The following is a 16,186-nucleotide window of genomic DNA, read 5'->3' on the forward strand; positions in this document are numbered from 1 at the left end:
GCCATAGTATTTTAATTAAATCATGTTTTCTCGCACTATGCCTGCTATCATCTCTGCATCTTGGGGTTCGTCAACTACAAACTCTGACAAATACATTATTATTACAGAAGTGTAGATAGAACATGTTAAAAGTGAAGTAAGCAGATATTAACAGTAAGTGAACACGTAGATTAATAATTCATTTTCTATCACTTGTCCTTAATAATTTTGACAAAATAATAGAAAGGAAAATGACCCAATATGTTAGTGCATACGTCAGCAGAATACATTAGGAGCCTTTGTTTGCTTACTTACTTCTAAAAGACAAGTTGTCTAGTATGTTCACTATTTTATTTAAGGACAAACTTGTAATAAGAAACATATGTTTAATGTACCCTAAGATTGTTGGTTAAAATAAAGCCAATAATGCAATTATTTGTGGTCCCCTTTATTTAGAAAAGTACCGAAAAGTATCAAAATAATTTTAGTACCGGGACAACACTACAATAGACTACTTCGTATTATCATCATTGTTGTTATTACTTGTTAAAACAATTATTCATTATTATTTTATGTATGTATTTTTTTCAATATTTTGGGGGACATTTTTAGACATTTTTCAGTTTAATACATATTTAAAATTTGACTCAAGCAACGTATTGCTTTGCCATATCTTCAGATGATGTATTGTTTTTTAATTATTTTTTTTTAGGGGTCCGGGTAACAAAAAAATGTATATAATTCAACAGAATTTGTCAAAATAAAATAATAACAATCAAGAAATTACAAGTTCGTCTATAACAGTAAAAAAGTATATCCAGCATATATTTTGTTATAAAAATGATATAGCATGTTTATGACAACAGGAAAATACAGTACCATTTGTAATATTTATAGCTACTATACAGATCCATTCAATTTCTGTTCAGTTCTATATGGCTTCTGTTCAATGGGGCAATAATCAGCCAAGGTCGTTCCTAATATTCGTGTTTATAGAAAAAAATCACCATCGCCTTGAAATATTTTTCCGCTAACCCTCCTGTAGAAATCTCCAAGAAACGACCCAGCGCCACCAAGAAATAATAGCAAAGCAACATTTTCATGGTTGGATGGAAACAGAAAAAAAAAAGCAGGCAAATAAAAGTGACAGAGCTCCTGTGTGCAGAACAAATCCATGTACCAGAAAAGAAGCCGTTTTCATACCGAGCAAGGATGGACATGTTTGGTCAGCTTGAGGACGTAACAGTTTGATACTCACATGCACCCGCAGGCCCCGCCTCCTCCTCTTCGCCGCGACGTCGTCCCTTTCCTCTTCGCCTCAATTCTGTCACAACCTGCCCGGCTCAAGCCCGCCTTAATTGGTGCCGCCTGCAGAGCAGAGACGTGCTCGCTCGACGGTGGTCAAACGTCGCCGAAGCCGAGCCAAGAGGCGACATCTGAAATCCTGAGGGAGAGGGAGAGTTGGTCGTGCTGGGGGGAGAAAGGACAGAGAGCGACGGGTAAGAATGGGCCTCCTCTTCCTGACACAATGAGGCGCATTGAAGAACGGGAATGAAGCCACTGGCTCATTCTCGGTGGCTTGGAATTTGTGTCAGGAGGAATAATGGAGCAGACAGGATGTACTGTATAAGGGGGGCACGGTTAAAAGGGGGACACCTCATATCCAACATCCTTAAATAAATATACCAGTATATTTTTGTTTAATTTTTGCTTAGTTCCTGTGCTCAACATGTGCACACATACACCAAAGTATATGGTTTCTTTTAATACAAAAATGATGTGGAAACAATAAAATTAAATATACACAAAATTGTAAAATCCAATAATAATAATAATAACTAGATGAGGCAATTCCTGAAGGAATTGCATGTGAATGCTCCAATGCTGAAGTTAAACTGAAACGCTGACAGAATGTAGTATGAATGTAAGAATACCGTAATGTAAGAATACCGGCCACCCTCAGGTCACACTGAGGGTGACCGTATAAACAACTTTAACACTGTTACAAGTATGCGCCACACTGTGAACCCACACCAAACAAGAATGACAAACACATTTCGGGAGAACATCCGCACCGTAACACAACATAAACACAACAGAACAAATACCCAGAACCCCTTGCAGCACTAACTATTCCGGGACGCTACAATATACATATGGACATGTATCCACGAAAATATAAAGAAGCCGCTGATGGTGTGTTCGATGGAGAGGAAACCGTAAAAGTCCACTCTCCAAAGTAAATGCTGTACATTATTTGTACATTACTTCATAAAACTGATTGTTGTTGTTAGTACTACACTCTACTGTATTTTTTATACAACATTAATGATGTAAAATGTTTTTCAAAAGGAATGTTACATATTAAAATTGTGCTGTTATTTAATTTCAATGGGAGATGCTGAGTTCAGATACAAGTATTTAAGTTAAGCGCTCTGTCACAGAACCAATTAAGTGCTCATAAGCTATCGATTGAGTGAAATTTTTTTTTGACAGATAACATCACAAACACAAACATTTGTAGTAAAAATAACTCATCATCATCATCATCACTAATAATACCAGGGTGGCCATAATACTAATGAAACACATTTTCATCTACATGTTATTATTGATATCCAGCCAGCAGAAGTATTATGAGTAGTTTTGTAGCGTGCTCACACACACCACATCACCATGGCGACACATGTTCATAAGACAGGCGCTGCCAGGATTGATAGGACCTTTTCAAATTTAAAGCGCTATCTTTTTCATGGATTTTAGACATTCACAAGGGTTAGTAAAACTCTTTTTCCACACAACCGGGAAAAAGGCGTCATGGCAAAGTCTGCATCATTAGCAATGAGCCCGACTTCATTCAGCACTTTTGCCTAATTAACATGGGGCGGGGGGTGTGTCCACAGACTGGATGGGAGAATACGACTAAGAGAAACCTGCGTAACTATCTTGCTGATTGTATTGTACCATATGTCCCGTTCAAAGAACTCCGGCTTATTAGTGATTCCCGGAGCCCAAAAAAAGTCTGCGGGCTATAGGGCGTTTTCTATTTGGCTCCAGTACTCTGGAATGCCCTCCCGGTAACAGTTAGAGATGCTACCTCAGTAGAAGCATTTAAGTCCCATCTTAAAAATCATTTAGATAGATAGTACTCTAGCCTTTAAATAGACCCCAGATGTCCCCACATCTGCGGTCCCCTCCAAGGTTTCTCATTGTGATCCCATTGGGTTGAGTTTTTTCTTGCCCTGATGTGGGATCTGAGCTGAGGATGTCATTGTGGCTTGTGCAGCCCTTTGAGACACTCGTGATTTAGGGCTATATAAGTAAACTTTGATTGACTGATTAACTTTGAACTTTAAGCGCGTAAAAAAAAACCTAAGTGCAAACATGACAATAGGGCCCTTACATTGTTACCTCAGCAAATTCCCCCACAATACGGACTCGCAGGTAATACTAAAGTATGTGACTCGACTATTGGTCCATCCAGACAGGGACTGAGTAAAACCGAAGAAAAACATATTTTTGAATCTCACTATTTCTTTGAGTTTATGTCTCTGATTCAACTTCTATAGACACTTTTGAGTTTGCATTTTTGAAATGATCATTTAACTGGTTTTGTGCTGGCACAAATTGATATTTTGCACTACATACAAATTCAAATTGCACTTTAATGCCGTTTCATTAAATATAAGCTATTTGAGTTAAAAGATTGCCATTAAAGGGTGATGTTGGGTCCTGCAGCCAAACCACAGGTGTGAAGCACTGTTGTATACGAATAATCAAGTTATAATAACATCAAGTCTTATTCAGTATGCTAATATTTTTTACTGTATAATGCAGTTTTTGCTGACAAGCAAAATAAAGAAACAATTTTGATAGAAAAAAAAAAACGTGAAAATAAACCGAAACCGTGACCCAAAAACTGAGGTACAGACCATTTAGTGGGGTATGCTTGGCCTCTCAGGAGCGTCACTTTAAAAAATTAACAAAAAGCTACTCCCCCCAGTCCGACACCAGGCGGCCACTGCGGTTTTCGAGGGAAAGAAGCTCATGCTACATGAAGGGGGAAAAAAACCTGATATATAAAAATAAAAAAGATAGCCTCAGTGTGCAAGCAGGCGTAGGTTTGCCCTAATCTAATCAATAACAATAACCATAGTAACCATGCGGGATGCCCTGTGTGTGTACTCTTTATGAGCCATCTATGAGCCAGGACTTTTAAAACACCCTCTTGGAGTAAATTGCATCAGCAAAAAGGACACCGCAGAAAATCGACTGCTGACATTCTATGTTATGAATAGCATATACATTGCTTTTTTTATTGCTAACATTAAAGCGCCAGAGATAAAACAATATGTGTAGCTTTACACTACGTATCGCCATAGATACTGTAAATCTTCAATGTCTTGCTAAAGTGTATGGGATGTTTATTTACTCTACTGCAGAGGGTAACAGGCATCTATTAGAAGTAAAGCATTTTTGGGAGGAGGTCTTTTTTGTGCTTTCCAATGTAATATTTATTTAATATAGAATATTATTAATATTATTAAGTATTATGTTACACTTACACTAACGTATAAACCAGCGTCCACAGGAGGTCCCCAAGTAAAAAAATAAAATAAAATATGTAATGGTTTGTTTAATGGTGTCCTGTCCAGCCGCTCAGGGCAAATTGTATTGTCGATGTAGATGCCCATATCTGCCATACAGATGTAATTTACAAAGTAAAAATTATACTCCTTCTGTTGCCTAATTTGTATTTGACTTCAAGGAATGTTTGGAAATATTTAGCGTTTGGCACAGCTGGACCGGAGCAGGTGAGGATAAAAAGGGGGACATTGTGAGGACAAAAGGGGAAAAGACAAAAAAAAAAAGAAGTAAATGTGGAGGGTAGAAAGTGTTTCCATTGTCACACAAAAAACTATTTTAAATTGGGTGGTCTGCACCACTTTTGTGCACACAGTCTGAGTACATCACCTGCAACACACCCACTAGAGCCTGCAGTGCCTCAGACTGGAAGTCTCTGCAGAGAGTGGTGAGGACGGCGGAAAAGATCATCAGGACTCCTCTTCTTCCTATCCGGGAAATTGCAAAAAGCCGCTGCCTGACCAGGGCTCAGAAAATCTGTAGACTCCTCCCACCCCACCAAGGACTGTTTTCAATGCTGGCCTCTAGAAAGAGGTTCCGCAGCCTCCGTAGCAGAACCTCCAGGTTCTGTAACAGCTTCTTCCCTCAGGCTGTAAGACTCTTGAACGCATCATGATAATCCCCTCAATTCCTCCCAAAAACGGATTAACTCGCTGGAATATAAAGACAATATAACATACATCCATAAACGTGGATGCATATGCAAAAGTGCAAAATATTTATCTGTACAGTAATCTATTTATATCTGCACCTTATTGCTCTTTTATCCTGCACTACAACGAGCTAATGCAACAAAATGTTGTTCTTATCTGTACTGTAAAGTTTAAATTTGAATGACAATAAAAGGAAGTCTAAGTCCAAGTCCAAGTCTAATAGTACACACAATTTTACAGTTTGCACACACTATTTAGCACCTAGTACAGGGGTCGGCAAGACCAAATTGTTGAAAGAGCCACATTGGACCAAAAATACAAAAACAAATCTGTCTGGAGCCGCAAAAAATTAAAAGCCATATTACATGTGTCATGAGATATACATTTAATTAAGAGGACTTAAAGGAAACTAAATGACCTCAAATATACCTACAAATGAGGCATAATGATGCAATATTAGTGTACATATCGCTAGCCTAAATAGCATGTTAGCATCGATTAGCTCGCAGTCATGCAGTGACCAAATATGTCTGATTAGCACTCCACACAAGTCAATAACATCAACAAAACTCACCTTTGTGCACTCATGCACAACGTTAAAAGTGTGGTGGACAAAATGAGACAGAAAAAGAACTGGCATAAAACACGTCCTAGAAAGTCGGAGAAAGTTGTAAACAAACTAGACGGTGAGTTCAAGGACCGCGAAAATTAGTAGGACAAAACGGCGCTCGCCAAATACTCGAATCAGTGAAGCATGTTTAATATAAACAGTGTGATTTATAACATTTAGGGAGGTTTGTGTCGTGTTTGTCCTCCTACAGAAACCATACTAAAACAAAAAATTGATTTTTTTTCCCCTCATCTTTTTCCATTCTTCATACATTTTTGAAAAATCTCCAGAGAGCCACTAGGGCGGCGCTAAAGAGCCGCATGCGGCTCTAGAGCCGCGGGTTGCCGACCCCTGACCTAGTAGAACAGACCCAAACTGTCTGAAAGACATCATTCTGTAAATGGTTAGATTATAACTGGAATAAATAGTTTTCATTAAAATCAGTTTATCGGTATTTATCAAGCAGGTGATAATTGAAGAGCGTCTGTTACTCCTGGCTTGAAAACTCATTCTGTACAGCTCACTAACATCAGTCCTTAAAGGCCTACTGAAATGAATTTTTTTTATTTAAACGGGGATAGCAGATCTATTCTATGTGTCATACTTGATCATTTCGCGATATTGCCATATTTTTGCTGAAAGGATTTAGTATAGAACAACGACGATAAAGATTGCAACTTTTGGTATCTAATTAAAAAAAGGCTTGCCCCTACCGGAAGTAGCGTGACGTAGTCAGTTGAACATATACGCAAAGTTCCCTATTGTTTACAATGATGGCCGCATGAAGTGAGAGAGATTCGGACCGAGAAAGCGACAATTTCCCCATTAATTTGAGCGAGGATGAAAGATTTGTGGATGAGTAAAGTGCAAGTGAAGGACTAGTGGGGAGTTGAAGCTATTCAGATAGGGAAGATGCTGTAAGAGCCGGGGGTGACCTGATATTCAGCTGGGAATGACTACAACAGTAAATAAACACAAGACATATATATACTCTATTAGCCACAACACAACCAGGCTTATATTTAACATGCCACAAATTAATCCTGCATAAAAACACCTGCGTGTTTGTTATGCTAGATCGTAGCTCCTCTGCTAGCTCCTAGCTCCATAGAACACGCCAATACAATTCAAACACCTGATCAACACACACAATCACTCAGCCCAAAAGACCGTTCACCTAACCCAAGGTTCATAAAGCTTATATATTTTTAAAAAGTTACGTACGTGACGCGCACATACGGTCAAGTTATCAAATGTTTAGCAGCCAAGGCTGCATACTCACGGTACCTGATATTCAGCTGGGAATGACTACAACAGTAAATAAACACAAGACATATATATACTCTATTAGCCACAACACAACCAGGCTTATATTTAATATGCCACAAATTAATCCTGCATAAAAACACCTGCGTGTTTGTATTGCTATCTCCTAGCTCCTCTGCTAGCTCCTAGCTCCATAGAACACGCCAATACAATTCAAACACCTGATCAACACACACAATCACTCAGCCCAAAAGACCGTTCACCTAACCCAAGGTTCATAAAGCTTATATATTTTTAAAAAGTTACGTACGTGACGCGCACGTACGGTACGGTACGTGTTATGCTAGCTCCTAGCTCCTATGCTAGCTCCTAGCTCCATAGAACACGCCAATACAATTCAAACACCTGATCAACACACACAATCACTCAGCCCAAAAGACCGTTCACCTAACCCAAGGTTCATAAAGCTTATATATTTTTAAAAAGTTACATACGTGACGCGCACGTACGGTACGGTACGTGTTTATGCTAGCTCCTAGCTCCTATGCTAGCTCCTAGCTCCATAGAACACGCCAATACAATTCAAACACCTGATCAACACACACAATCACTCAGCCCAAAAGACCGTTCACCTAACCCAAGGTTCATAAAGCTTATATATTTTAAAAAAGTTACGTACATACGCAAAAAAAAGTTGCACACATACGGTCAAGCAAACAAATGTTTAGAAGCCAAAGCTGCATACTCACAGTAGCACGTCTGCGTCTTTGTCATCCAAATCAAAGTAATCCTGGTAAGAGTCTGTGTTGTCCCAGTTCTCTACAGGCGTCTGTGTATCGAAGTCAAAAGTCCTCCTGGTTAGAGTCTCTGTTATCCGAGTTCTTCCATCTTGACTGCATCTTTCGGGAATGTAAACAAAGAAGCGCCGGCTGTGTACTGTTGTGGCTGACTACGTTCGAAAAATACGTCCATTTCGCACCGACAACTTTCTTCTTTGCTTGCTCAGCTTCCTTCTCCATAATGCAATGAACATGATTGAAACAGATTCACGAACACAGATGTCCAGAATACTGTGGAATTATGAAATGAAAACAGAGCTTTTTCGTATTGGCTTCAATGTGGAAGGCATACCCGTGTTCGCCGGTCTACGTCACGCGCATACGTCATCCTCAGAGGCGTTTCGAACCGGAAGTTTAGCTGCAAATTTAAAATGTCACTTTATAAGTTAACCCGGCCGTATTGGCATGTGTTATAATGTTAAGATTTCATCATTGATATATAAACTATCAGACTGCGTGGTCGGTAGTAGTGGGTTTCAGTAGGCCTTTAAAAGTGAGTGAATTAGAAAGCGGGAACAGAACTGTAGTTCTTTTTGGCTACGTTCACACTGCAGGGTCTGACGTCCAATTCAGATTTTTTTTTGTCAAATACAATCTTTTTAGTGGTTGTTTACTTCACAAAAAAAAAAGTACTTTCTGATGTGAATGCAATCTGACCCGCATGCGAACATGACGTCATGATGTCGCACGCACTGCAGTGTTTACAGAAGTAAACATGACTCCCACTCTAGTCGGTCTGAATACTGGCGCATTTTTGGCAATTTCAACGATTTTATGCAATCAAAGTCAACATTTTATGAACCAAATGATTGTGTGTAAACGATTAAGAAAAAGTATTTTGGCTCAGGCGGTTTTACGGGATAATTTGCTTTGATGTCTGCTTGAGGAGTGTGTCTGTGGGTGAGCAGTCAGAGACAGGGGTGCTGGAAATTTCACGCGAGTTCCTAAAACATTTGATTTATCCCGTTTTCTGCTCCGTTGTCAACTATTTTATAATCGTATATTTTGGCGAATAATTATGATGCTTATTGCTTTTTGATTACATTCTGGTCGGATAATGCGACATTGAGGACGCAACACATACAGTCGTGGCCAAAAGTTTACATACACTTGTAAAGAACATAATGTCATGGCTGTCTTGAGTTTCCAATCATTTCTACAACTCTTTTTTTGTGATAGAGTGATTGGAGCACATACTTGTTGGTCACAAAAAACATTCGGGAAGTTTCGTTCTTTTATGAATTTATTATGGGTCTACTGAAAATGTGACCAAATCTGCTGGGTCAAAAGTATACATACAGCAATGTTAATATTTGGTTCCATGTCCCTTGGCAAGTTTCACTGCAATAAGGCGCTTTTGGTAGCCCTCCACAAGCTTCTGGCAAGCTTCTGGTTGAATTTTTGACCACTCCTCTTGACAAAATTGGTGCATGTCAGCTAAATTTGTTGGTTTTATGACATGGACTTGTTTCTTCAGCATTGTCCACACGTTTAAGTCAGGACTTTGGGAAGGCCATTCTAAAACCTTAATTCTAGCCTGCTTTAGCCAGTCCTTTACCACTTTTGACGTGTGTTTGGGGTCATTATCCTGTTGGAACACCCAACTGCGCCCAAGACCCAACCTCCGGGCTGATGATTTTAGCTTGTCCTGAAGAATTTGGAGATAATCCTCCTTTTTCATTGTCCCATTTACTCTCTGTAAAGCACCAGTTCCATTGGCAGCAAAACAGGCCCAGAGCATAATACTACCACCACCATGCTTGACGGTAGGCCTGGTGTTCCTGGGATTAAAGGCCTCACCTTTTCTCCTCCAAACATATTGCTGGGTATTGTGGCCAAACAGCTCAATTTGTGTTTCATCTGACCACAGAACTTTCCTTCAGAAGGTCTTATCTTTGTCCATGTGATGTAACCCAGCCAATTTGGTCACATTTTCAGTAGACCCATAATAAATTCATAAAAGAACCAACCTTCATGAATGTTTTTTGTGACCAACAAGTATGTGCTCCATTCACTCTATCACAAAAAAATAAGAGTTGTAGAAATGATTGGAAACTCAAGACAGCCATGATATTATGTTCTTTACAAGTGTATGTAAAGTTTTGATCGCTACTGTATGTCCAATTTATGTCCACATAAAAAGAGGCCTGGGTCGGATATGAAGAATTCGGAATTGTACTGTTCACACGGGCATGGAAATATCCGATACAGGTCTCATAAGGGCAAAAAAAATCTGAATTGACCTGTAATGTGAACAAGACCTTTGACTACATGGTCGTATATTGACCAATATGCTGCACAACAAAGCAGCGTCAGAACCAATGTTGTACTAGTGGTAAGTAGCCAACTGCTCCGTCAGCATTAAACTGCTGATGAGTTGTAAACAACAGCACAGTCAGTGTAACCCTAGCAACCTTTTAAAGTGCATGCAGATGCAGACAAAGCCATTTATTTGGGGTGAGGCGTTCACTTGTCTCAAGTTTTAAGAAGAGCCCATGAATTGAGACTTGACATTTATCAAAACTGAGGCCACCGGTTGAGGAAAATTAGTATATTTTTCGGACTATAAGCCGCACCCACTAAATTAAAAATATTTTAAACCGCAGATATATACCGGTGCGTTGTGAAATTAGATATTTATATACCGTATTTTTCGGAGTATAAGTCGCTCCGGAGTGTAAGTCGCACCGGCCGAAAATGCATAATAAAGAAGGAAAAAAACATATATAAGTCGCATTGGAGTATAAGTCGCATTTTTTGGGGAAATTTATTTGATAAAACCCAACACCAAGAATAGACATTTGAAAGGCAATTTAAAATAAATAAAGAATAGTGAACAACAGGCTGAATAAGTGTACGTTATATGACTCATAAATAACCAACTGAGAACGTGCCAGGTATGTTAACGTAACATATCATGGTAAGAGTCATTCAAATAACTATAACATATAGAACATGCTATACTTTTACCAAACAATCTGTCACTCCTAATCGCTAAATCCCATGAAATCTTATACGTCTAGTCTCTTACGTGAATGAGCTAAATAATATTATTTGATATTTTACAGTAATGTGTTAATAATTTCACACATAAGTCGCTCCTGAGAATAAGTTGCATCCCCGGCCAAACTATGAAAAAAACTGCGAGTTATAGTCCGAAAAATACGGTAATTAATTGTATTGTGTTGTAAGTACTTATTCATTGTAAGACAGCAGTAAAACAACGTATCAAACAAAACAGAAAAGTAATTGATGCCTTTCTTCATATTGTTTTTGTAAAGACATTGTAATTACAAGTTAAAGTATGTTAAAGTACCAATGATTGTCACACACACCAAGTGTGGCGAAATTATTGTCTGCATTTGACCCATCACCCTTGATCACCGCCTGGGAGGTGAGGGGAGCAGTGGGCAGCAGTGGTGGACGCGCCCGGGAATCATTTTTAGTGATTTAACCCGCAATTCCAACACTTGATGCTGAGTGCCAATCACCCCAAAAAATATTTACGGCATTTTACTTACTTGAATCTAATGACTCCTGTTTGCTTGCTCAAATGATGTTTTGCAGGGTTTGTGACTTCATGGCCAGAGGGCTGGACTTATAAACACATCCACTGTCCAATGACAATCTGAGCAGGTACAACAGGATCCAATGACTATGTAAATGTGTTTTTTAGAGAAAACACATTTACATTTTTTTTGGTCTATGGTAACAGTAAAGTTGCCAAATGGGATCCGTGGGCCTACATTTCCCTAAAAATTTACAAAAACAAAAAAATAATCTGCATCAGAGGTCTCCGACAAGAATATCTGAAAGGTCAAAAAAAAAAAATTGCTAACGTTCCTCTATATCTGGGCTTTACAGGGTTAAAGTGGATCATTTTAATACATTGTTTGATTTCATTGCGTACTCCATTCCATAATTAAACCCAGGGGTGTCAAACTCATTTTAGATCAGGGGCCACATGGAGAAAAATCTACTCCCAAGTGGGCCGGACTGGTAAAATCACAGCACGATAACTTAAAAATAAAGACCACTTCAGATTGTTTTCTTAGTTTAAAAATAGAACAAGCCCATTCTGAAAATGTACAAATCATAAAGTTTTTTTTTTGGTTTTTTTTTACACTTATATGTTGCGGTTAACAGTATTCTATCTTTATTTGTCGTTATTTATATTTTCTGAATACATTATGTGATAATAGTCATCAGTCAATTCATATGTGTTAATTTTCAATATATCAAAATAAAAACAATTATATTACAGTATGTTATTTATGTAGTTTGATTATTTTCTTCAACTGATGTACTAACTGCTTTTTGCAGATGATGTGGTCCTGATGGCTTCATCTGGCCAGGATCTTCAGCTCTTACTGGATCGGTTCGCAGCTGAGTGTGAAGCGACTGGGATGAGAATCAGCACCTCCAAGTCCGAGTCCATGGTTCTCGCCCGGAAAAGGGTGCAGTGCCATCTTCGGGTTGCGGAGGAGACCCTGCCCCAAGTGGAGGAGTTCAAGTACCTCGGAGTCTTGTTCACGAGTGAGGGAAGAGTGGATCGTGAGATCGACAGGCGGATCGGTGCGGCGTATTCAGTAATGCGGACGCTGTATCGATCCGTTGTGGTGAAGAAAGAGCTGAGCCGGAAGGCAAAGCTCTCAATTTACCGGTCGATCTACGTTCCCATCCTCACCTATGGTCATGAGCTTTGGGTTATGACCGAAAGGACAAGATCACGGGTACAAGCGGCCGAAATGAGTTTCCTCCGCCGGGTGGCGGGTCTCTCCCTTAGAGATAGGGTGAGAAGCTCTGCCATCCGGGAGGAGCTCAAAGTAAAGCCGCTGCTCCTCCACATCGAGAGGAGCCAGATGAGGTGGTTCGGGCATCTGGTCAGGATGCCACCCGAACGCCTCCCTAGGGAGGTGTTTAGGGCACGTCCGACCGGTAGGAGGCCACGGGGAAGACCCAGGACACGTTGGGAAGACTATGTCTCCCGGCTGGCCTGGGAGCGCCTCGGGATCTCCCGGGAAGAGCTGGACGAATTGGCTGGGGAGATGGAAGTCTGGGCTTCCCTGCTTAGGCTGCTGCCCCCGTGACCTGACCTCGGAAAGCGGAAGAAGATGGATGGATGGATGGATGGATGGATGTACTAACATCATGTGGTTTATTTTGTACATATGTAGCATCATCTCCAAGATACAAAGAATTGCTATTGCGACATCCAATTTAGAACAGCTGTTTCTTTCATTCAAAAATTTCAGGTACATTTTTATACGTAGCAAACTCGTCCCGCGGGCCGGATAAAACCTGTTCGCGGGCCTAATCCGGCCCTCAGGCCGTACATTTGACACCCCTAATTTAACCATTAGAGAAGATACATTTATATATTACCTGCACATTTGTATACGCCACAGGAAAAAAGTAACGGCTTATGGTCCGGAAAATACTGCAATATAGAACAAAATATGAAATCACAAACATCGACAAACATGTCAGAGAGGTATGGTATTCATTGATTTTTTTTATATTGTGTTTGTTATTGTGGTTATAGTTTGCAATGCTGCATAACCGCACTGCATCATACTGAGAGCTCATTATAATGCAAATAGATAAAGAAGCGAATATCAGCTGTCAGTATGGACTTCTGCATACAAATACACAGCCACAATATTAATAAACATTTTTCTTGGCATATCCCTGACAGCGTCAATCCATCAAAGCCGATCATTAGTATGTCTGAGACAGCGCTTGTGTTGGATCTGTGCCATCCGCATTAAACCGAGAAAGGAAAACTATGGTAACTGTTAAGCACCGATTTGCTCATCAGATCATTAACGAGTTCAGAGCGCAGAGTGACTAAGAGGAGGCTTCAGATCTCAAGCTGTGCCCGAGCTCACTGCAGGGTTAAAAACTCGCAGATAAACCTTGGCACTTGCCCAAAATGTGTCCTTTGTTCGAAGCGTCGCTATGGTTACCACGCTGAATGGAAATGAGCCATTGATAGGATGCGGTGTGATGTCATTGGTGCAAAAGGCCGCTGCTCGTTTTCCGGATAAACCACTTTTAAATGAGGACGGCTCGTAAAAAGTCATGACTCTTTGATGCAGGCAGATACATTCATATTTAATACATTTTTAGGAGCATAGCATCTGCCAACAGCACTCTATGGCGGAAACGTTAATTGCCTCTTCTATCGGCCTAATCTCTATATACCGTGGACATTCAGTCATGTTTAAACTATGGAACGGTTTGTACAAGGAACTCAAAGTACTTCCTGACCAGCTGATGAGGTAGTTTAGAATCAGTACAAGCATACTGTGTCATTTACTAAGTACATAGAAGAAGCACAATGCTGAGTTAATGAATACCACAGTGTCTGACACCCATTTATCCTGAATACATTTGTTTATTATCATTTTATGAAAAGCAGTAAACTTCCTCCTCTTTCAGCCATTAATAACCAGTGTCTGATATAATTTATTCCTGAATTGATTCCTTTACCTACTTTTAATGAATACCACCATTTGTCTTGAATTCATTCATTTATTATATTCTTTTGAAAACTAGTGTCTGATATCACTTATTTTTAATTAATTCATCCACAATTGTAAAACAAACACCACTGCGTCTGATATTATTTATACTAAATTCAAAATTTTTTATTATTTAATTAGTGTACTATAAAAATCTTTTGCAATTTGTTTAATGAACAATGAAGACTGCAAAGAAGAAAGCTGTAGGTGGGATCGGTGTATTAGCGGCTGCCTGCAGCAACACAACCAGGAGGACTTTGACTTGGATAGCAGACACGCTATCGGGTGAAGTCCTTCGTCGCTCCGTCGATTGCTGGAACGCAGGTGAGCACGGGTGTTGATGAACAGATGAGGGCTGGCTGGCGTAGGTGGATAGCTAATGTTTTTAGCATAGCTCTGTGAGGTCCCGTTGCTAAGTTAGCTTCAATGGCGTCGTTAGCAACAGCATTGTTAAGCTTCGCCAGGCTGGAAAGCATTAACCGTGTAGTTACAGGTCCATGGTTTAATAGTATTGTTGATTTTCTGTCTATCCTTCCAGTCAGGGGTTTATTTATTTTGTTTCTATCTGCAGTTAAGCCAGATGCTATCACGTTAGCACCGTAGCTAAAGTGCTTCGCCGATGTATTGTCCTGGAGATAAAAGTCACTGTGAATGTCCATTTCGCGTTCTCGACTCTCATTTTCAAGAGGATATAGTATCCGAGGTGGTTTAAAATACAAATCCGTGATCCACAATAGAAACAGGAGAGAGTGTGGAGTCCAATGAGCCAGCTTGTACCTAAGTTACGGTCAGAGCGAAAAAAGTTGCGTCCTGCACTGCACTCTAGTCCTTCACTCTCAAGTTCCTCATCCACGAATCTTTCATCCTGGCTCAAATTAATGGGGTAATCGTCGCTTTCTCGGTCCGAATCGCTCTCGCTGCTGGTGTAAACAATGGGGAAATGTGAGGAGCTACTTCCGGTACAGGCAAGGCTTTTTTTTATCAGCGACCAAAAGTTGCGAACTTTATCGTCGATGTTCTCTACTAAATCCTTTCAGCAAAAATATGGCAATATCGCGAAACGATCAAGTACGACACATAGAATGGACCTGCTATCCCCGTTTAAATAAAAAAATGTCATTTCAGTAGGCCTTTAATTTACTGTTTGATGAATAGCTCAGTGTATATTATAATGTATCCTAAATCCCTTCATTTGTTATTATTCACTAATGTATTAATATTATTATTTGCAATCCAGTGTCTGATATCACTTATTTTTTAATTAATACATGTATAGTTGGTTAATAAATACTGATACGCTGCATCTGATATAATTTATCTTGAAATCATGAATTTCTCATTTATTGAAAACCATGTCTAATTTTACTTATTTTTAAATCCATTCATTTATAATTGCTTACTGAATACTGCTGTAACTGATATAATTTATCCTGAGTTAATATTTTTTAAATAATAAGAAGCACTGTCTTCTTTAACGTATTCTGAATTTCTTCATTTGTTGTTTAATGAATACTATTGTGTCGGATATCATTGATTACATAGTTAATGTATTCTTACTTAAGACATATTAACATGCCTGATATACACTATATTGCCAAAAGTATTTGGCCACCCATCTAAATGATCAAAATCAGGTGTCCTAATCACTTGGCCCGGCCACAGGTGTAT

At 39.4% G+C, this 16,186-nt stretch overlaps 1 protein-coding gene across 4 annotated transcripts in view; it reads right to left on the minus strand.

The window, feature by feature from the left end:
• LOC133658456 (galactosylgalactosylxylosylprotein 3-beta-glucuronosyltransferase 1) overlaps positions 1-16,186 on the minus strand; it is a 247,311-nt gene that overhangs the window by 116,096 nt on the left and 115,029 nt on the right. For all 4 annotated transcript variants that reach the window (XM_062060531.1, XM_062060530.1, XM_062060527.1 and 1 more), the window contains exon 2: positions 1,238-1,449. The gene's annotated coding sequence lies outside the window, so the exon portion shown is untranslated. The remainder of the gene's footprint in view (positions 1-1,237; positions 1,450-16,186) is intronic.

This window comes from Entelurus aequoreus, linkage group LG10, assembly GCF_033978785.1.
Source record: "Entelurus aequoreus isolate RoL-2023_Sb linkage group LG10, RoL_Eaeq_v1.1, whole genome shotgun sequence".
In the NCBI taxonomy this organism is placed as follows: domain Eukaryota; kingdom Metazoa; phylum Chordata; class Actinopteri; order Syngnathiformes; family Syngnathidae; genus Entelurus; species Entelurus aequoreus.